Source organism: Sciurus vulgaris (assembly GCF_902686455.1).
Source record: "Sciurus vulgaris genome assembly, chromosome: 1".
In the NCBI taxonomy this organism is placed as follows: Eukaryota; Metazoa; Chordata; class Mammalia; order Rodentia; family Sciuridae; genus Sciurus; species Sciurus vulgaris.
In genome coordinates, this window is record NC_136461.1 from 46,904,141 (window position 1) to 46,919,870 (window position 15,730).

The 15,730-nt window shown below is 43.0% G+C and overlaps 1 long non-coding RNA gene across 1 annotated transcript; it reads right to left on the reverse strand.

The window, feature by feature from the left end:
- Positions 1–1,008: 1,008 nt before the first annotated feature.
- LOC306638793 lies at positions 1,009–7,267 on the reverse strand. Its single transcript, XR_013757562.1, has 3 exons — positions 6,718–7,267; positions 2,839–4,790; positions 1,009–1,170 (listed from the first exon to the last, which is right to left on the reverse strand). It is a non-coding gene; the product is annotated as an uncharacterized lncRNA (long non-coding RNA).
- Positions 7,268–15,730: the final 8,463 nt, after the last annotated feature.

Here is a 15,730-nt window from a genome sequence, read left to right on the forward strand (position 1 = left end):
AACACATGCGCATACACTGTGTCTGTGGACGATAAATCACCTGAGTGTGCTTATGTCAATTAACCTCCTCGCTGCAGATGTGGTCAACATGGCACAGCCCCCAACAGCAAAGGGTGCCATTCGCGATCTTCAGACTCAGAAAGGGGCTGAGGAAAGGACAGGCCTAGTACTTGAAAATGAATGATGCTTGTCCAGAAAGTAGAGTCGTGATGGTTAAGACCATGGACTCTGCCATGAGACCACTCCAGCTGCAGTCACTTCCTACTCATGTGATCTCAGGCAGGTCACTGGACCTCCCTGTCGTCAGTTCCTTGATTTGTGAAATGGCATTTTTCTACTCAATGGAGATTGAGGAAGTTCATAGACATGGCACTCAGAAAGCTGCCTATCCCCATCTGCTACTTCCAAGTCCTGAGTTCAGCCTTCCCTATTCTCTGATGTGAATTTTCCTAGCACTGCCTCTTTAAATTAGGCCGACCCATGCATAGTTTATACAAACAGAAACCAATAAGACAGAGCTTTGGACATAAGCCCTAAAGCTTCTGCATTTCTCAGGGAACCAGCAGCAAACAGATGGTACACTCAATTAGGGTAACAGGACTATTTACAAAGTTATGGCAGAGTATAAGGAAAGCACAGGGGAAGTGCGGCATTCTGGGGCTAGTAACAGGTGGGGCTGCCTGACATCTCCAGGTTTCAGGAAGCAGAGGAAGGAGTGGTTACCAGAATCCTGAGAGGATGACAGGGTCAGAGACCTGTGGCTGAGGGAGACAGATGTCTCACAGTGGCCTGAAGGAACAGAGGGGAACAAATCCCTTACCCCCCTCTTTTCCCTTTCTCCAGTCTCCTGCCTGCACCCACCCACTGACTGAACTCATTCAGAAGCCAGAGGCTAAGACATCATTTTCTCTCTGAGTTGTTTGCCTCCCTGGGCAAAGAACAGGGCAAAAAACAGTAGAGAGCAGCTCTGAAGGGCCTAGGAGAAGCTACCCACTGTCTTAGTCCATTTGGGCTGCCATAACAGAAGAGCAGAGCCCAGGTGGCTTCAATAGCAAACATTTGTTTCTCAGGGTCTGGAGGCTAGAAGTTCAAGATCAGAGTGACAGTCAAATCGACTCCTGGTGAGGGCCTTCTTCCTAGTTTGTGGATGGCTGATTCTTGTATTGTGCCCTTATATGGTTGTAGAGAGGAAAAAACAAAAAGAAAACAGAAAGGCAGATATAGAGACACAGAGAGAATTTTCTTATATTCGTATAAGGACACTAATGACATCATGAGGATTTCATCCTCCTGACCTAATTACCTCTCAAAAAATGTTGGTGAGGATGTGGGGGAAATGTACACTCATACATTATTGGTGGGACTACGAATTAGCTCAATCACTCTGGAAAGCAATATGGAGATTTCCTCAAAAAACTAGGAATGGAACCACCATATGATCCAGCTATCCCACTCCTCAGTATATATCCAAAAGGTCTAAAATCAGCATACTACAGTGATACAGCCACATCAATGTTACAGCATTTCAATTCACAATAGCCAAGCTATGGAAATACCCTAGGTGCCCTTCAACAAATGAATGGATAAAGAAAATGTGGTATATATATACACAATGAAGTATTACTCAGTCATTAAAAAACAGAATGGAATTATGGCATTTGCCCATAAATGGATGGAACTGGAGACTATCATGCCAAATGAAATAAACACATCCCCAAAAGTCAAATGTCAGTTGTTTTCTAATCCAAAAGTCGGGGGGAGCAGAAAGAGAGAAAGTTAAACAAGGGAGAGGTAATTTCATCAAAATAGAGGAAAGATCAGTAGAGTAGACAAGGGAGACTAAGGGAGGAAGGACGGGTGGGAAAAGGGAAGAAGGGTGGAATGAATCTGACTGAACTCTCATATGTACATACATGAATATAGTACAATGAATCCCAACATCAAGTGTATCCACAAAACACCAATTTATTTAAAAAAAAAAAAACCTATAAACAAATTGCAGAAAGGTCACTAAAGTAGAGGGATGGGCACAGGGGGAAGGAAAGGGAAGAGGAAAGTGCTGGGGACTGAATTAGAGCAAATTATATTCCATGCCTTTGTGCTTATGTCAAAATGTGCCCTGATATCATACATAACTAAAAGGAAGCAAAAATTTTAAAAGCCCACCTTTATCTGGAAAGCAGTGTGGAGATTCCTTAGAAAACTTGGAATGGAACCACCATTTGACCCAGCTATCCCACTCCTTGGCCTATACCCAAAGGACTTAAAATCAGCATACTACAGAGATACAGCCACATCAATGTTCATAGCTGCTCAATTCACCATAGCCAGACTGTGGAACCAACCTAGATGTCCTTCAGTTGATGAGTGGATAAAGAAACTGTGGTATATATATATATATATATATATATATATATATATATATATATATATACAATGGAATATTACTCAGCTATAAAGAATAATAAAATGATGGCATTTGCAGGCAAATGGATGAAATTGGAGAATATCATGCTAAGTGAGATAAGCCAATCTCAAAAATCCAAAAGATGAATGATCTCACTGATAAGCGGATGATGACATGTAATGGGGGGTGGGAGGGGGGCAAGAATGGAGGAAGGAGGGACTGCATAGAGGGAAAAGAGAGGTGGGAGGGGTGGGGGGCAGGAAAAAATAACGGAATGAATCAAACATCATTACTCTATGTAAATGTATGAATATGCAAATGGTAAGCTGTTACTCCATGTACAAACAGAAACAACATGTATCCCATTTGTTTACAATAAAAATAAATTTAAAAATTTAAAAAAAAATTTAAAAATTAAAATAAAAGCCCACCTTTAAATGCCATCACACTGTGGTCAGGATTTCACCAGGTCAATTTGGAGGGTGGTACACAAGCACTCAGACCATAGCATCCTGCACAAATCCTAACCTTGTGCCCTCATTTTCCTTTGCCTCGTTTTCCATTCTTGACTTTCTGTGATTACTCAGTATCTGCTTATTTCCAGTCTTTAATCTTACTCTGTGAAACTGATTAGAGGTAGAGTCTTCTGTTCTTGGGTGTGGTGTCTGTTCTAACTCATCTCACTAAACTTTGCCTCATGCCCAAACACCATGCCCCAGGGAGCATGGAAAGTAGGCCATAAGCCACATGGTCTGTCTGTCCTTGTTTTCTGCCAGATTCTAAAACTCTGGTTCTATTCGATGGCTGATTCTTTCTGAGGTGCTTTTCTGTTTGTTCAGTTAGTCATCCATCTGGCTTTAAATATTGGCTTCTAGATGGTTCCTGAGACTCTGTTTGATCCTTTGGCTTGCATGTCCCCTTTTACTTCAGAGGGAAGCTCTCCATGACCTTTAACCTCCCAACATCAGGAACAGATTCCACAACTCTGAGCCTCAAGATCCAGAAACGTGATTCTTTGTGTTTAACACGGAGTTATATTTACCATCACAGCAAGTGACCACCTCGCTGATCTCACTGAGAATCTTCAAAAACAATGGAAGGAGGTGTTATTTTTGCTCCAATTTATTGAACTGACTTTCAGTAAAGTGAAGTGCCAAATAATAAGCAGCTGGTGGCCACTAGGCACTAAGCTACCTTATTATACAGAGCATCTCACCAAAACCAAGCTCCATGACAACAGGGATTTTTGTCTGTTTTGTTCTCTACATTTTCTTCCATGTTTTTTTAAAAAAGGGTATTTATCATAGCAGAAGCTTAAAAAATGTTTGTTGGATGGATACTGAATGAGTGGTTCCATTTGATCCTCATCCCAAACCCATAAAGAAGGGAGGTACTGCTATTTTTCTAATTTTATAGATGAGAACACTTAGGAGGTTTTGAGAGTTTATCCCAAGCACATGCACTGAGTAAGACTCTAGCCCTGCTGAGTCTGAGTTGATCCCCTAAAACAGTGCCACTCAGGGTGCGATTTGAGGATGTAATCCAGACTGTGAACTCTTTGTTTATAGTTGGTGAAGAGTTTAGCGATTGAGGGTGAGCTTGTAGAAATCCTTTTCGGCAATCTGGCATTGCCATGATTCCTCAGTACACAGCCAGAGGCCTCGTCTCTTTGTATGGCATGCAGGCTAGCTAGGATGCCGCTGTATTCAGACGTGGGTCACCAGGCGCAGGAAGCAATAGGCTAGCATTAATTCTTGGTTGATGAGAAAGGTGACAAGAATCTGGGCCTTCGGTGCAGATGATTGGAGAAGCACAATTCCCACATGCTTCACTTTACCAAGTTCTGCCACACCATGCACCTCCTTCCAGACTTGACCTCGTTGCCAAATCCGGGGAATGCACATTTTCATTTACTGGTTCCCCTCTTTATTTATCCAAAACTTATTCACTGAACAATTTCTGTGTGCTAGGTCCTGTGTTGGGTGCTGTGGCACAGGATGAATAAAACAGCTCCTCCTGCCTGGTTTGCTCTTGGAGACGTCCATACATACTTTATGCATGTGTGTTCAGAGTCCTCTCTTGGATCACATGGAAAGAATTTAAGGGAAAATCCTATAAAAGGAGATCAAGCTGATGAAGTAGCTCAGACTCTCTGTAATGCTCTGGAAACATACAGTTCTATTGTTATATGAGTGGGACTGCAGCCCTGGGAGTGGGGACGAAGAAGAAATAGGATAGGAGCTGATTTACACAGGAAAAGGGATCCTTATTAAACCATTGTGAACTAGTTTATGTTGTTTGTATCTGTGATGCTAAGATTCTGATATTCCCCTGAACATTGTATCTGAGGTGATGATTCCACGGATGCAAAGGTGGGGAGGCACTGGAAAAGAAAAGAAAGAAACTGTTCAGTGAGGGCAACTGGTCCAAGCACTAAATCACCCAAAAGAGTCAAGTCTTGGACTCAGACTGGGGTTTGGGTCCTACTTCTGCTGCACGCTGGCCCTGTGGCCGTATGCAAGTAAAGCAACTTCTCTGAGAGGCAGATTCCTTATCTACAAAATGAAGATAATAATTTTTACTCCCAGCGTTGTTGTAGGAACTGGTGCTACAAATTCATTTCGGGAACTGTGCTACAGTAATCAATAAATGGTTGTGGTTATTGCTTTTGTTGTGCTATTATCGTTAGGAGTATTAGTTACAGAGCTGTGCAGTGAGGTTTGAAGCTGGACCCTAGCCCGTGTCACGCACAGCAGACTGTCTGGGTTTGAATCTTGGCTCTGTTGCTTACTTACTGGCATGTAACAGGTGTTATGCAAACGTTTATTTAACATAAAATAAATGGGTGGGTTTGTTTCAAATAAGAAAATAGAAGCTAAGTTCATGGATTGAATGCTCATTTACTTAGGTCTGCCATGGGCCAGGCAGGCAAGAAGAGAGGGGGGCGGGGATAGAGAAGAATGTCGACCTAGGAAAGATGTGTATGCTTGTAATTAGGGGAACACAAAGGAAACAATGTTTTGAAGACTAGAGATGTGAGCAGAGTGGCATCTGAACTGTCACTGCACCCAGAGCAGTTGTCACCAATGCCTGTGTGCTTGTCTGTCTCCCTTGCTGGAGAATAAACCCCCTGAGGTCAGAGTGGACCACGTCATTCTCCACCACATTCCCAGTACCTCACACTGGCTTTTGGTCTGTTCTTAATAAATATCTGAAAATGGATGAATAAATGTTCTAGATCTATTTGCAAGAGTTTCCTATTTTTAGTCATATGATATTAACTATACATATTAATCATCATGTTTGTTCCAAGCACTAAGGACTTCATATTATGTTATTTAACCATTACAACAACTTAAATCAATCAGTTAATTCACCAGGAAACTTGTTGGAAGCTCACCTGCTCAGGACCGGGTTAGATGCTGGGGAGAAGAGAGAGCCTTGCATATGCCACTGGGCTTTTGCAGCTTCCAATCCATGCAGCTTCCTTCCCAAACATCTCCTTCACTCCTTTTCTCTCCCTGATGAAGGCCTAGTCAGGCCATTCCTCTGCCTAGAAGTCATCCGTGATCCCATGAGAGCTGTGTGTCACTCTCATCTCTCTGTGTTCTGAAACATCCCTTACACCCAGGTGATAGCAGAAGTTCAAGGAAAGGCCCTTGAGACCACAGGACCTATGCCCTGGAACCTGAGTGTGGTGAGATCTCACTCCATAACTGCCTGACATTATAGGAAGAGTGAAGTTTGAAAAGGGAAGATATTCAAGTGAGCCAGGTGGAATCACATGAGCCCTTAAAATACAGCACTTTCTCAGGCTGGGGGCAGAAAAGGAAGATAGGAAAGAGGCAAAGTTTGAGAGCGGCTTGACCCTGTATGACTGGCTTGAAGATGGACGAAGGGCATCAGGGAAGAGGAGTACAGATGACCTCTAGGAACAGCGAGCAGCCTCTGCCCTGGCACCACCATGGTACAAAGGAACTGTCTTCTGCCAGTGCTCTGAATGGGTCTGGAAGTGGAATCTTCTTCTGAGCCTCCAATGAAGAGCCCAGCCCAGCTGATGCCCTGATCTTTGCCTGGTGGAACTCTAGGCAGAGATTCCTTCTGAGTCAACCTGGACTGCCGACCTACAGAACTGTTAGCTAAGGAATGGCTGTTTATTTGAAGCTGCTCATTTGTGGTGATGTGTGGTACAAGAACAGACAATGAATACATCCCTCTGTCCCGCTATGTAAACATCTACCTAGTTATCTGTATCCCTCTCTGGAAAGCGAGTTCTACAAAGTCATGGACTGTGTTTTGTGTCTCTTTACCTTCCATGAGCAGCAAAAAGTCTGAAGAGAGTTTCCCATAATCATTTGTCCTTGAGCTTAAAGAAATTCAAGTGAGGCTAGGAGACAAATAAACTGAGCACAAATAAAAAGTGAAAGAACAATTCAAGAGATTTCAAGAGCTAATGCTAGACTGTGTGGCTCAGACCATACCTTCCCAGGGAGTGTGGGTAGTACTCTTCAGGAAGATTTAGCTTGTTCTATGCTCAATGAAACACTTCCTCACCTGTTGCCACAGCCAACCACACCTCAGTGCTACTAATGCAAATTGAGTCTTAGCTGGTATTGGAGGAGATGGATATTCTTGGAAGGTCCAGATGGTTCTTCAAGGCATTGCTTTTGTGTCCTTGCTGAGGTTGTATCGTGAGTGGGCAACCCACAAATATTTAGCATGTGGCCATTACAATGAGTCCTGGGAGAATTTCCTTCAAGTCTGATCATAGGCTTGATCTAAGCAGCTTCCCAGGACATGAGGGTGCCATACTTCTGAAGACCATCCTCAAGGATTGTGGCCTAGCCCCAAGGACATATTCCTGCCCCCTATGACACATTCGGATCATGGAATCACCAAACATGAGGACTCTATGGATAACTTGCTTATTTTACAGATGGGAAAACTGAGATGCTTAAAGGAGTAATAGGCCAGCTCAGCCTAAGATCAAATGAGTATGAGAAGTAGGCCTGAGCCCAGGGTTTCCGATCCCCTAGTCCAGCTCTTTCCAGCTGTCACTGCCTCCCAGCATCCATTTTATTAATGGCCTCAGGCTCTCATTCCTCCCCAGGGAATCCAGATCTTTACTTACCTCAAAATTTAAGACCTAAAAGGCAGGAAGAATGAATTTTTTAGCAAATCCAAGCATACGTTGTAAATCTTGGCCCCATTTCTGATGTGCTGAATTAACCCTCTCTACAGCTAACGGACATTTGGCATCTTTCCATGGGGATTGCAGGTTCTAGAGGACAATTCTCTCTTTGACAGAAAACAGATCACTGTGAGGCAATGCACTGATAAGCCAAAGCAGCTTAGAGTCAGGAAAAGTGTGCGGGGTGTTCGTGTGGGTCAGAGGCATCTGTAAGGGAATTGGGAAAAACAAGCCCTAGGACTGCTATTTCCTTTGAGATACAGGGAGGATGTTAAGGTTTGGATCAGGAATATGTCCTCAAAAGCTCATGTGTTAGTCAATGCAGCAGTGTTCAGAGGTGAAAAGACTGGATTATAAGAGCTGTAAACTCATCACTGGATTAATTCATTTGATGGACTAATAATTTGGAAGGATTACTCAGTAGTAACCGTCGGCAGGTGGGAGCTAGAGGAGGCAGATCACTGGGCACTGGGGGTGTGGCCTTGGGGAATACATCTTGTCCCTGGTTCTTTGTTCATTCTCTCTCTCTCTCTCTCTCTCTCTCTCTCTCTCTTTCTCTCTCCCTCTTCCCCTCTCTCTCACCTTCCCTCCCAGCTGCCATGAACTGAGCAGTTTCCCTGTTGCTCCTTTATGCCATGACGTTCTGCTGCACCTGAGGACCAGGGCAATGGAGCCAGTCAACCATGAATTGAAACCTCTGAAACAGAGTCAAAATAAACCTCTCCTTCTCTAAGTTGTTCTTGTCAGGTATTTTGTTTATAGTGAGAAAAAAACTGACACACACAGAGGATAAGGAGAGAGATAGCATGCCTTGCTTAGGTGCCAGCAAGGGTCTTTTCATTTAGCACAAAAAGGTTCCTGTGACTTCCCTCCTCAAAACCTTGCAAAGACTCCACATTACCTACACAATAAAACCCAAAGGTTAAGTCTTGGCATTCAAGGTTATTGATATTTTAGTCTCAAATTACTTTCCTGTTTCCTGTTTCATTTTTGCAAACTTCGTGGATCAGAATGCTGTTGTCTTCCCATAACAGAAAGTAAACTTGAACTAGCTTAAATGGGGAGTATAGAAGGCCTATAAGGAAACTTGTGGAATTTGTGGTGTGTGTGTGTGTGTGTGTGTGTGTGTGTGTGTGTGTGTGTGAGAGAGAGAGAGAGAGAGAGAGAGAGAGACTGAGACTCATGGACTCCAAGGACAGAAATGCAGCTAGAACCATTGAATTGGAACTCAAACACTCATGGAGTCTTCCTTCTCTCCACTTCGGAACAATTCCTTTATTTTTCCCTCTGTCTGCTGAATAACTTTTCTTTACATCACCGGGAGTAAAAGTATGGCTGCCAACTGCTTCTCAGCACTATATCTTACATCTCCAATTACTGATAAACAATTGGTTTCTCTTCATATGTTTCTTTTCTTAAATTCCAAGGAATCCAATAATTGGTACGATCCCAAACTGATTGACCCCACTTTGGTTTCATGTCCTCCATCAGGACAGCAAACTATTAACAGTGAGTCCTCTTGTGTAGTTCTAGTGGCTCTCATGGTCGTCTTTTCTAGGAAAGAGAAGCTGAACTGACATCTAATAGATGTCCACTCTCTCTTAACTTGCTCTAGCCAACTCTAACATTTCATTATTTTTCCCATCTGCCGTTCAGTGAATGGTCATAGTCTCACTGCTTTGTTCAGGTTTGGCTTAGAAACCAGGCACAGTTGTCTATAATGAAGAGGGGGCTAGAGAAGGCAGATTGCCATGCTGGGGAGATTGTTCATCTTAGTTTGGTGAGTGAAGATAGCAATTACTTTTTCATTCATTCAGCAAACATTTGCTAATCTCCTACCCTTTTCCAAGTCCTATGCTAGGTATGGTATGGAGAGAGCAACCCAACTCTGCCATCTGCAAGCAGTTCATATTTTAGTGAAACAAAAAAAAAAAAAACTCAAGCATAGTTTTAACATGGCATATACCCCAATAGAAGCATACCCGTGACATGGAAGGACAAATAGAAAGGTCACCCTGGAAAGGTCCCATCAGAGTGCTGACATTGAAACAGAATCTTGAAATTCAAGCAGCTTCTGCTGAAAATGATATCATGTGAGTATGAAGTTAAGACTAACTATGGGTAACAACTTTAGAGTGGCCAGGACTGAGCTTTTCTTATGTACCTGGCACTGAGCTAGATGTTTTATGCTCATTTCCTCCTTTCATCTTCACAACTCTTTGTTCTATTTCATTATCATTTTGGAAATGGGAAAACTGAGGCTCAAAGAAGTGGGGTAACTTGTCCATGTTTTCTACATGGTTTAAGGGGCAGTGCTGGGATTTAAACCCAGGTCTGTTTGCAACCAAATTACAGTTTCAAAGCACCTTGTAGATTGTCAGGAGTCAAAATATTTTTCATGAATGAGACTATGAAAAAAAAAATACTTTAACTTTTCCAGAATCCTTACCATACTCATGATCCAAGGCCTGGCCAAAATGAGCACAGATATACCAGATTCTATCTGCACCTATGCCAGACCTGGGCCTTTACCCTCAGGTTCATCTTTATCTTTTCTTGACTGCACTAAGCATCCAAGGGGCTGAGACCTGAGAGTGCGCTTCCAAGATTCTTATGCCAGCTGGTTTCAAAGGGGTTCAGTCAATGAGAGATCCAAGACTGTAAAGAAGAGGAAGGCAGAAGCCAGCTCCTCCTCTCTCCCTCTCCCAGGGCACGTCGTTGGCAGTGGTTTCACACCCTATGACTCTAGCTTCCGTTGACTGCCTGCCATGATTCCAGCTCACACACATGACCCATACCTTCAGCTCCAGCAACACCATCTCCTCCTTCTAGTTGAGAAGGCGTAGTGGCTTCCTTGTGTTACTGAGCTCTGAATTGCCTCACTGTTATGATTTGGATAAAGGTATCCTGCAAAACTCATATGTGAGATAAAAATGTTTGGAGGTGAAATGATTAGTGTATGAGAGCATTAACCTAAACAATGGATTAATCCACTAATATAGATTAACTGAGTGGTAACTGTAAGAAAGTAGGGTATGGCTGGAGGAAGTAGGTTACTGGGAATGTGATTTTGGGGTTTATATTTTGTCCCTGGTGAGTGGAACTCTCTCTGCTTCCTGGCCGTCACATCCTGAGCTGCTTTCCTCTGCCATGCCCTTCTGCCATGATGCTCTGCTTCACCTCAGGCCCAGAGTGATGGAGTTGACTGACCATGGACCAAACCTCTGAAACTGTAACCAAAATAAACCTTTCCTCCTCTAAGTTGTTCTTGGCAGGGCTTTTAGTCACAGAGATGCAAAGCTGACTAAAACACTCATTATCTTCTCTTGTCCATTGAAAGCCTCCATTACCTGTGGAACCAGTTCCCTACATTAAATGTCCTCCAATTTATATGCTTAGAATGTACAAAGTTCTATTCTCCAGTTTAGACCTTCACTGATATGCCTTCTTTCCCCTTATTCACTTATCTGTCTCATTCTCCTTGCCCTTTGTTACTATTTGATGGCAGGATAAATATATAATTCCCCCAGAGTTTCTTAGAAAATTATAACTTTTCATTTCTAAAATACTCAACAGTCTGCTTCTATGCCTGTACTCCTTTTAGTATTCTGAGTCTTATCTTTGTAGTAGGCAAATCAACAGGAAGATACATGGTTGCTTTAAATTAATTTCCATACCCACAAAAAGGTTTCCCTGAGATATCATAACACCATTGTATATTGTTTTTGTATATTGTATATAGTTTTTTCCATATTCCAATGCCCATCAACCAGTGTATCAATGAAATAAATTCAACAAACTTATTTTCATTATGCATATGCCATGTATACTATCAGGCACCTGAGATTTTACAATAATTAAGATTTAGTCACTGCTCTCAGGAAGCTAACCATCAAAGTTCTGTTGTAAAAGTTTATATTTCCAAATTTTCCAAATTTTCTTATTTTACCTGGTAGTACAAATATATGTACCCACCATCATCCCCTTTGCCTTGTCTGTCAGGAAGCTCAGAGTTAATCTTAAATCTCAGTCATGTTAACCATACTAGCCTAGTAGTCACGGATTTTTGCCTGATATTTTTAATTCTGTATCAACAACCTTGTTTATATTTTTCTTTAATGATAGATCTCCTCAAATGCCTTCAATATGTAGATTGCACATTATAAATAACATATAATCCTCTTCGTAGGAATACCTAGACTCTAGGTATATGGTAGATACTCAATAAAGAATTGGGTCACTGTCAAAATCAGGTGGCAATACAGACTATAATCTAATGCAGTTGCTACTCTATTCATAACAATTTGCTTGTACCAATAATCTTGAGCCTCAGCTATCTGAGTTTTTCTCATCATATTTAAAAAAAAAAAAAAAAAAAAGAACTCTTGTTTCCTGGTGCCACTTACGCCATCTCAATTGCCTCTTGAGAAGACTAATTGTCTCCCTTTTTATGTCCAAACGTGCTACTCAGCAATTTGACCCCATCAGGCTGTCCCCAGTTGGGTGAATATAATTGGAATCACCCTCGTCATGCTTGGAAAAGCAACCACTCTCTAGCCTCTTAATATTCAATCTGGAGGAGAAAAGAACTTCATCCAAAGGTTTTCATTTTTCTTACCATGCTTTCCTGCTAAGACACCTGCCCCTCAGTTGATCTTGTATAAATGTTAACACAAAGCGACTTGGAGTCCCTTGAAGGGAAGGGACCTGGCTGAGTGTTGGTGTGTCACCTGTGCCTGCTGGAGACAGCTACGGAAAGAACTGAGCTGTTCCTACCTGAGTCTCATTAGAAGATGCCCCTCTCTCTAGTTATGAAGAGAGACCAGAGGAGCAGCTGGAATAATCAGAATGTGAGGCAGGCACAGCTCCCCAGTGCAGATGTCCCCATTCCACCGTGCTGAGGCTGTCACCGACATGACCAAACTGTTCCTCTTTCCTCAGAGTCCCAACGTGGCCTCGAGATATTTCTCAACCCACATGCCAGGCAGTCACCTCCAGGCGTCAGTTTGGTATCTGAGAGACAGCAACAAGCTGCCCTCTGCCTGCTTGGGGCTCTCAAACCAGAGATACCCCTTGGGTACTTGGATCCTAGGGCACCTGGTGATCAACCCTGGACCCACAAAACTGCTTCACAGGAGACAGGGCAGCAGATCACAGAGCCTGCACTTCAACCAGGACTCCTGTTTGTGCAGAGCTGTTCATCCCACGGAGGCTGTGTGCTCCTTGGATTTTATCATTTTGTAAAAACAGAGTTAGTGTAGCTTTGCATTTTTTTCTGTTCTCATTTTACCTTGTGCTTACACTTTAGACTTGCCAGCGACTGCTGGGTGATTTGGGATTAATTTCCACCTTGAGAAGCTAGGCTTTTGTCATTTTTAAGAATATACACCTTCCATAGTCTTATTGAATGATGACATGGTATATTTTAAGCAGATCAGTGCACTACAGGAATTAGCACTGTAAACTTTGGAGTAAAAAATATTAAGCATATTAAGCTATGACCTGCCAATTTCTACTTATAAGACTTGAAGAAATTTCTTAACTTCTCAGGGCCTCAGTTTTATCATCCTAATAATAATAATAATAATAATAGCAGCAGCAGCAGTACTTCCCTCATAAAATCATTCTAAAATTAAATTGATGCTGTATGTTAAGGACCTAACATAACTACATGAAAATTACTCCATAAACATTGATTTCTATGATTATTTTGACATCTGGTTCCCAGCAAGCACATACCAAATTCTAGTTTCTCTTTGTTCAATTACTTTTTTTAAGAATCTCACCTGCTCTTCTACCTCTTAGGATTAAAGTGAGAGGTGAAGTTTCGTTGGTCCAAAAGAAATTTTAATACCCTGCTGTCAAAGAGATGGTGCCACCCTGCAAGTTGCTCCTGCCTGCTGCAGGTTTCAGCGTGGACGTGGACGGGCCACATACCCCTCCCCACCTCTCCCTCTGACGGTGGTGGCAGGCCTCTTTGGCTAAGGGAATCTGCTTCTTCATGTGCCTCCAGGAGACAATGTATTCAGCCTCATAATTACGTGCTTTTCCCCAATCACATAGCATTATACACCACATCACCACGCTGCCGAAAAAAGCCCCAAATGCTAATTAGTCCTCAAATTATCATTGATTTGATTTGATGTTGAATAAGCTTTGCCGTTTATATTTAGGCGAGAACTTCAGATTCAAGATGCTCGCTCTCTCTCAGATTGGGGTTTTAAATAACTCTGCGGGGCCTGTCTTCCTTGTTCAGTGTGTTTATGTCAAGAAATCAGACTGGCTGCTCTCCCTGGCTGCAGATGATGCTGGGTTGATTGAGTATTAGAAAGGAATTATCCTCTCTTCTCGGCCAGAGCTCAAAACCCAGGAGCCCCCCAGTGCAGAAGTCCCCATCTTTCAGGAAGTCTGAAGGAGGAGAATAATGAGGGGAAAGAAAGGAGACCGTCTCCAGCCGTGAACACCTGATGGAAACATGCTTCCAAGTCACGTTCAGCAGACGCTTCTTAGTCCTACCAAAGGCAGTCTCTTCCACAGGCACCAGCTCCTTTACTTCTGTGGGTGCTGGACGTTGTGGAAAGCAAGGCTCAGCAGCATGAGGTGAAGGACTGAACACAGGGCAAGTGCCTGAGAGCGGCTGAAGTTCACATCTGGGTCCTCCTACTCCAGTCCCATGAAGGAGGTTTTGAGCTTTCTCCATCACTCACTCACCATTCCCACCTTCTGAGCACCTCAGCACCGTTCCACACCCCACACTCTGCCAGCTGGTTCCCAGTTCAGCGAAAGGATGATGAAAGTCACGCAATGGTTTTGCTTTAGAAAGTACTAGATTATGTTGGTGTGCGTTAAATTTTTCCTATGTGAACCACTCTCTAAAGTAACCATAATCACTTAAAAAATACAGGAAAGATCTCCAAAACCTAAATATTAAGTGATTATCTAAAAATGCAAATTTTTCCTGCTACTCCCCAGTATCTATTCTTGTCATTTGATAAAAACTAACCATAACTTCTATGGGTAAGATTTTTGAAACATGACTTTAAAATTAAGGGTTGGGGCACAGTTTCACTTAAGTGCGTTCACAGCTAGACTTCGCTTGATAAATCAATGTGGGCTTTATTACATTTGACTTTCCTTCTTAAAATAATAAATAGCATATGAGGAGGTAAGGGAGAGGGAGAAGGAGGAAAGGGGAGATGAGAAGCAGGCAGTATCCAGGTTGGCATCCAGGTTTTAACTTTCCTGGTCTGACAGTCCAACCCCACCCTGGGATCACCTCCAGCAACAGACAGTGGGAGTGTGATTAAGAACAAGGGCACTAAAACCAAACTCTGAAGGCTTCAATCCTGGTTCCACTGCTACATGGCTGAATGACCTTGGGAAGATTTCTTGATTTCTTCCTTCATCTTTCCTCATTGTTGAGACGGGGATAACTGCACTCCTTCACAGAGTACATGAAGCAGGACAGAGCCCTGTGGTTTGGGTAAGCAGTACACAGCTTGCAGCTCTTGTAACATAAGATGGACCACCCAGAACCCCCCTTCCAGGAAAGACTTGTTGCCACCCCCAGTTCCTTCAGGGTCACCGGAAGTCATGACCTTCCTGGGGCAGACCATCTCCCATGGCTGAGAAGGGGGCATAAATGGTTGGCCATTTATGGCCAGGGCAGTCTGGTGCTGAGGGGTAATTACTAGCTCCCAAGCTCCCACACCATGTTGGTCAAGGCTTCGTCTGGTCAACATCAAAGTCCCATGTCTCCCTGTCCACTCCTGCTCCTTAACCTTCCCTTCACATGTGTTGACCTCTAATAAATGTCTCAAACCCTAAACCCTGTCCCCCAAGTGTGGTGCAGAAGAAGCTAACCTGCAACATCTACTACTATTGTTGTAAAGCCTACCAATTTCTCTTCCTAAGTGCCTCTCCAATACAGCCCTGCTCCTCTGCTCCTACTCCCATTTTCACAGTTTGGGTCCTCACCATTACATACCTGGACTTTCAGCCTCCATGCTGATCCATTCATGTACTGCCCTGCTCTCTGCTTGCTTTCCTGCCTTCTTTCTAGGCAGACCAATTTTTGCTCATTTCTCCAGGTTTAACTCAACCTTTGCCTCCTCTGAGAAGACTTCCCCTCC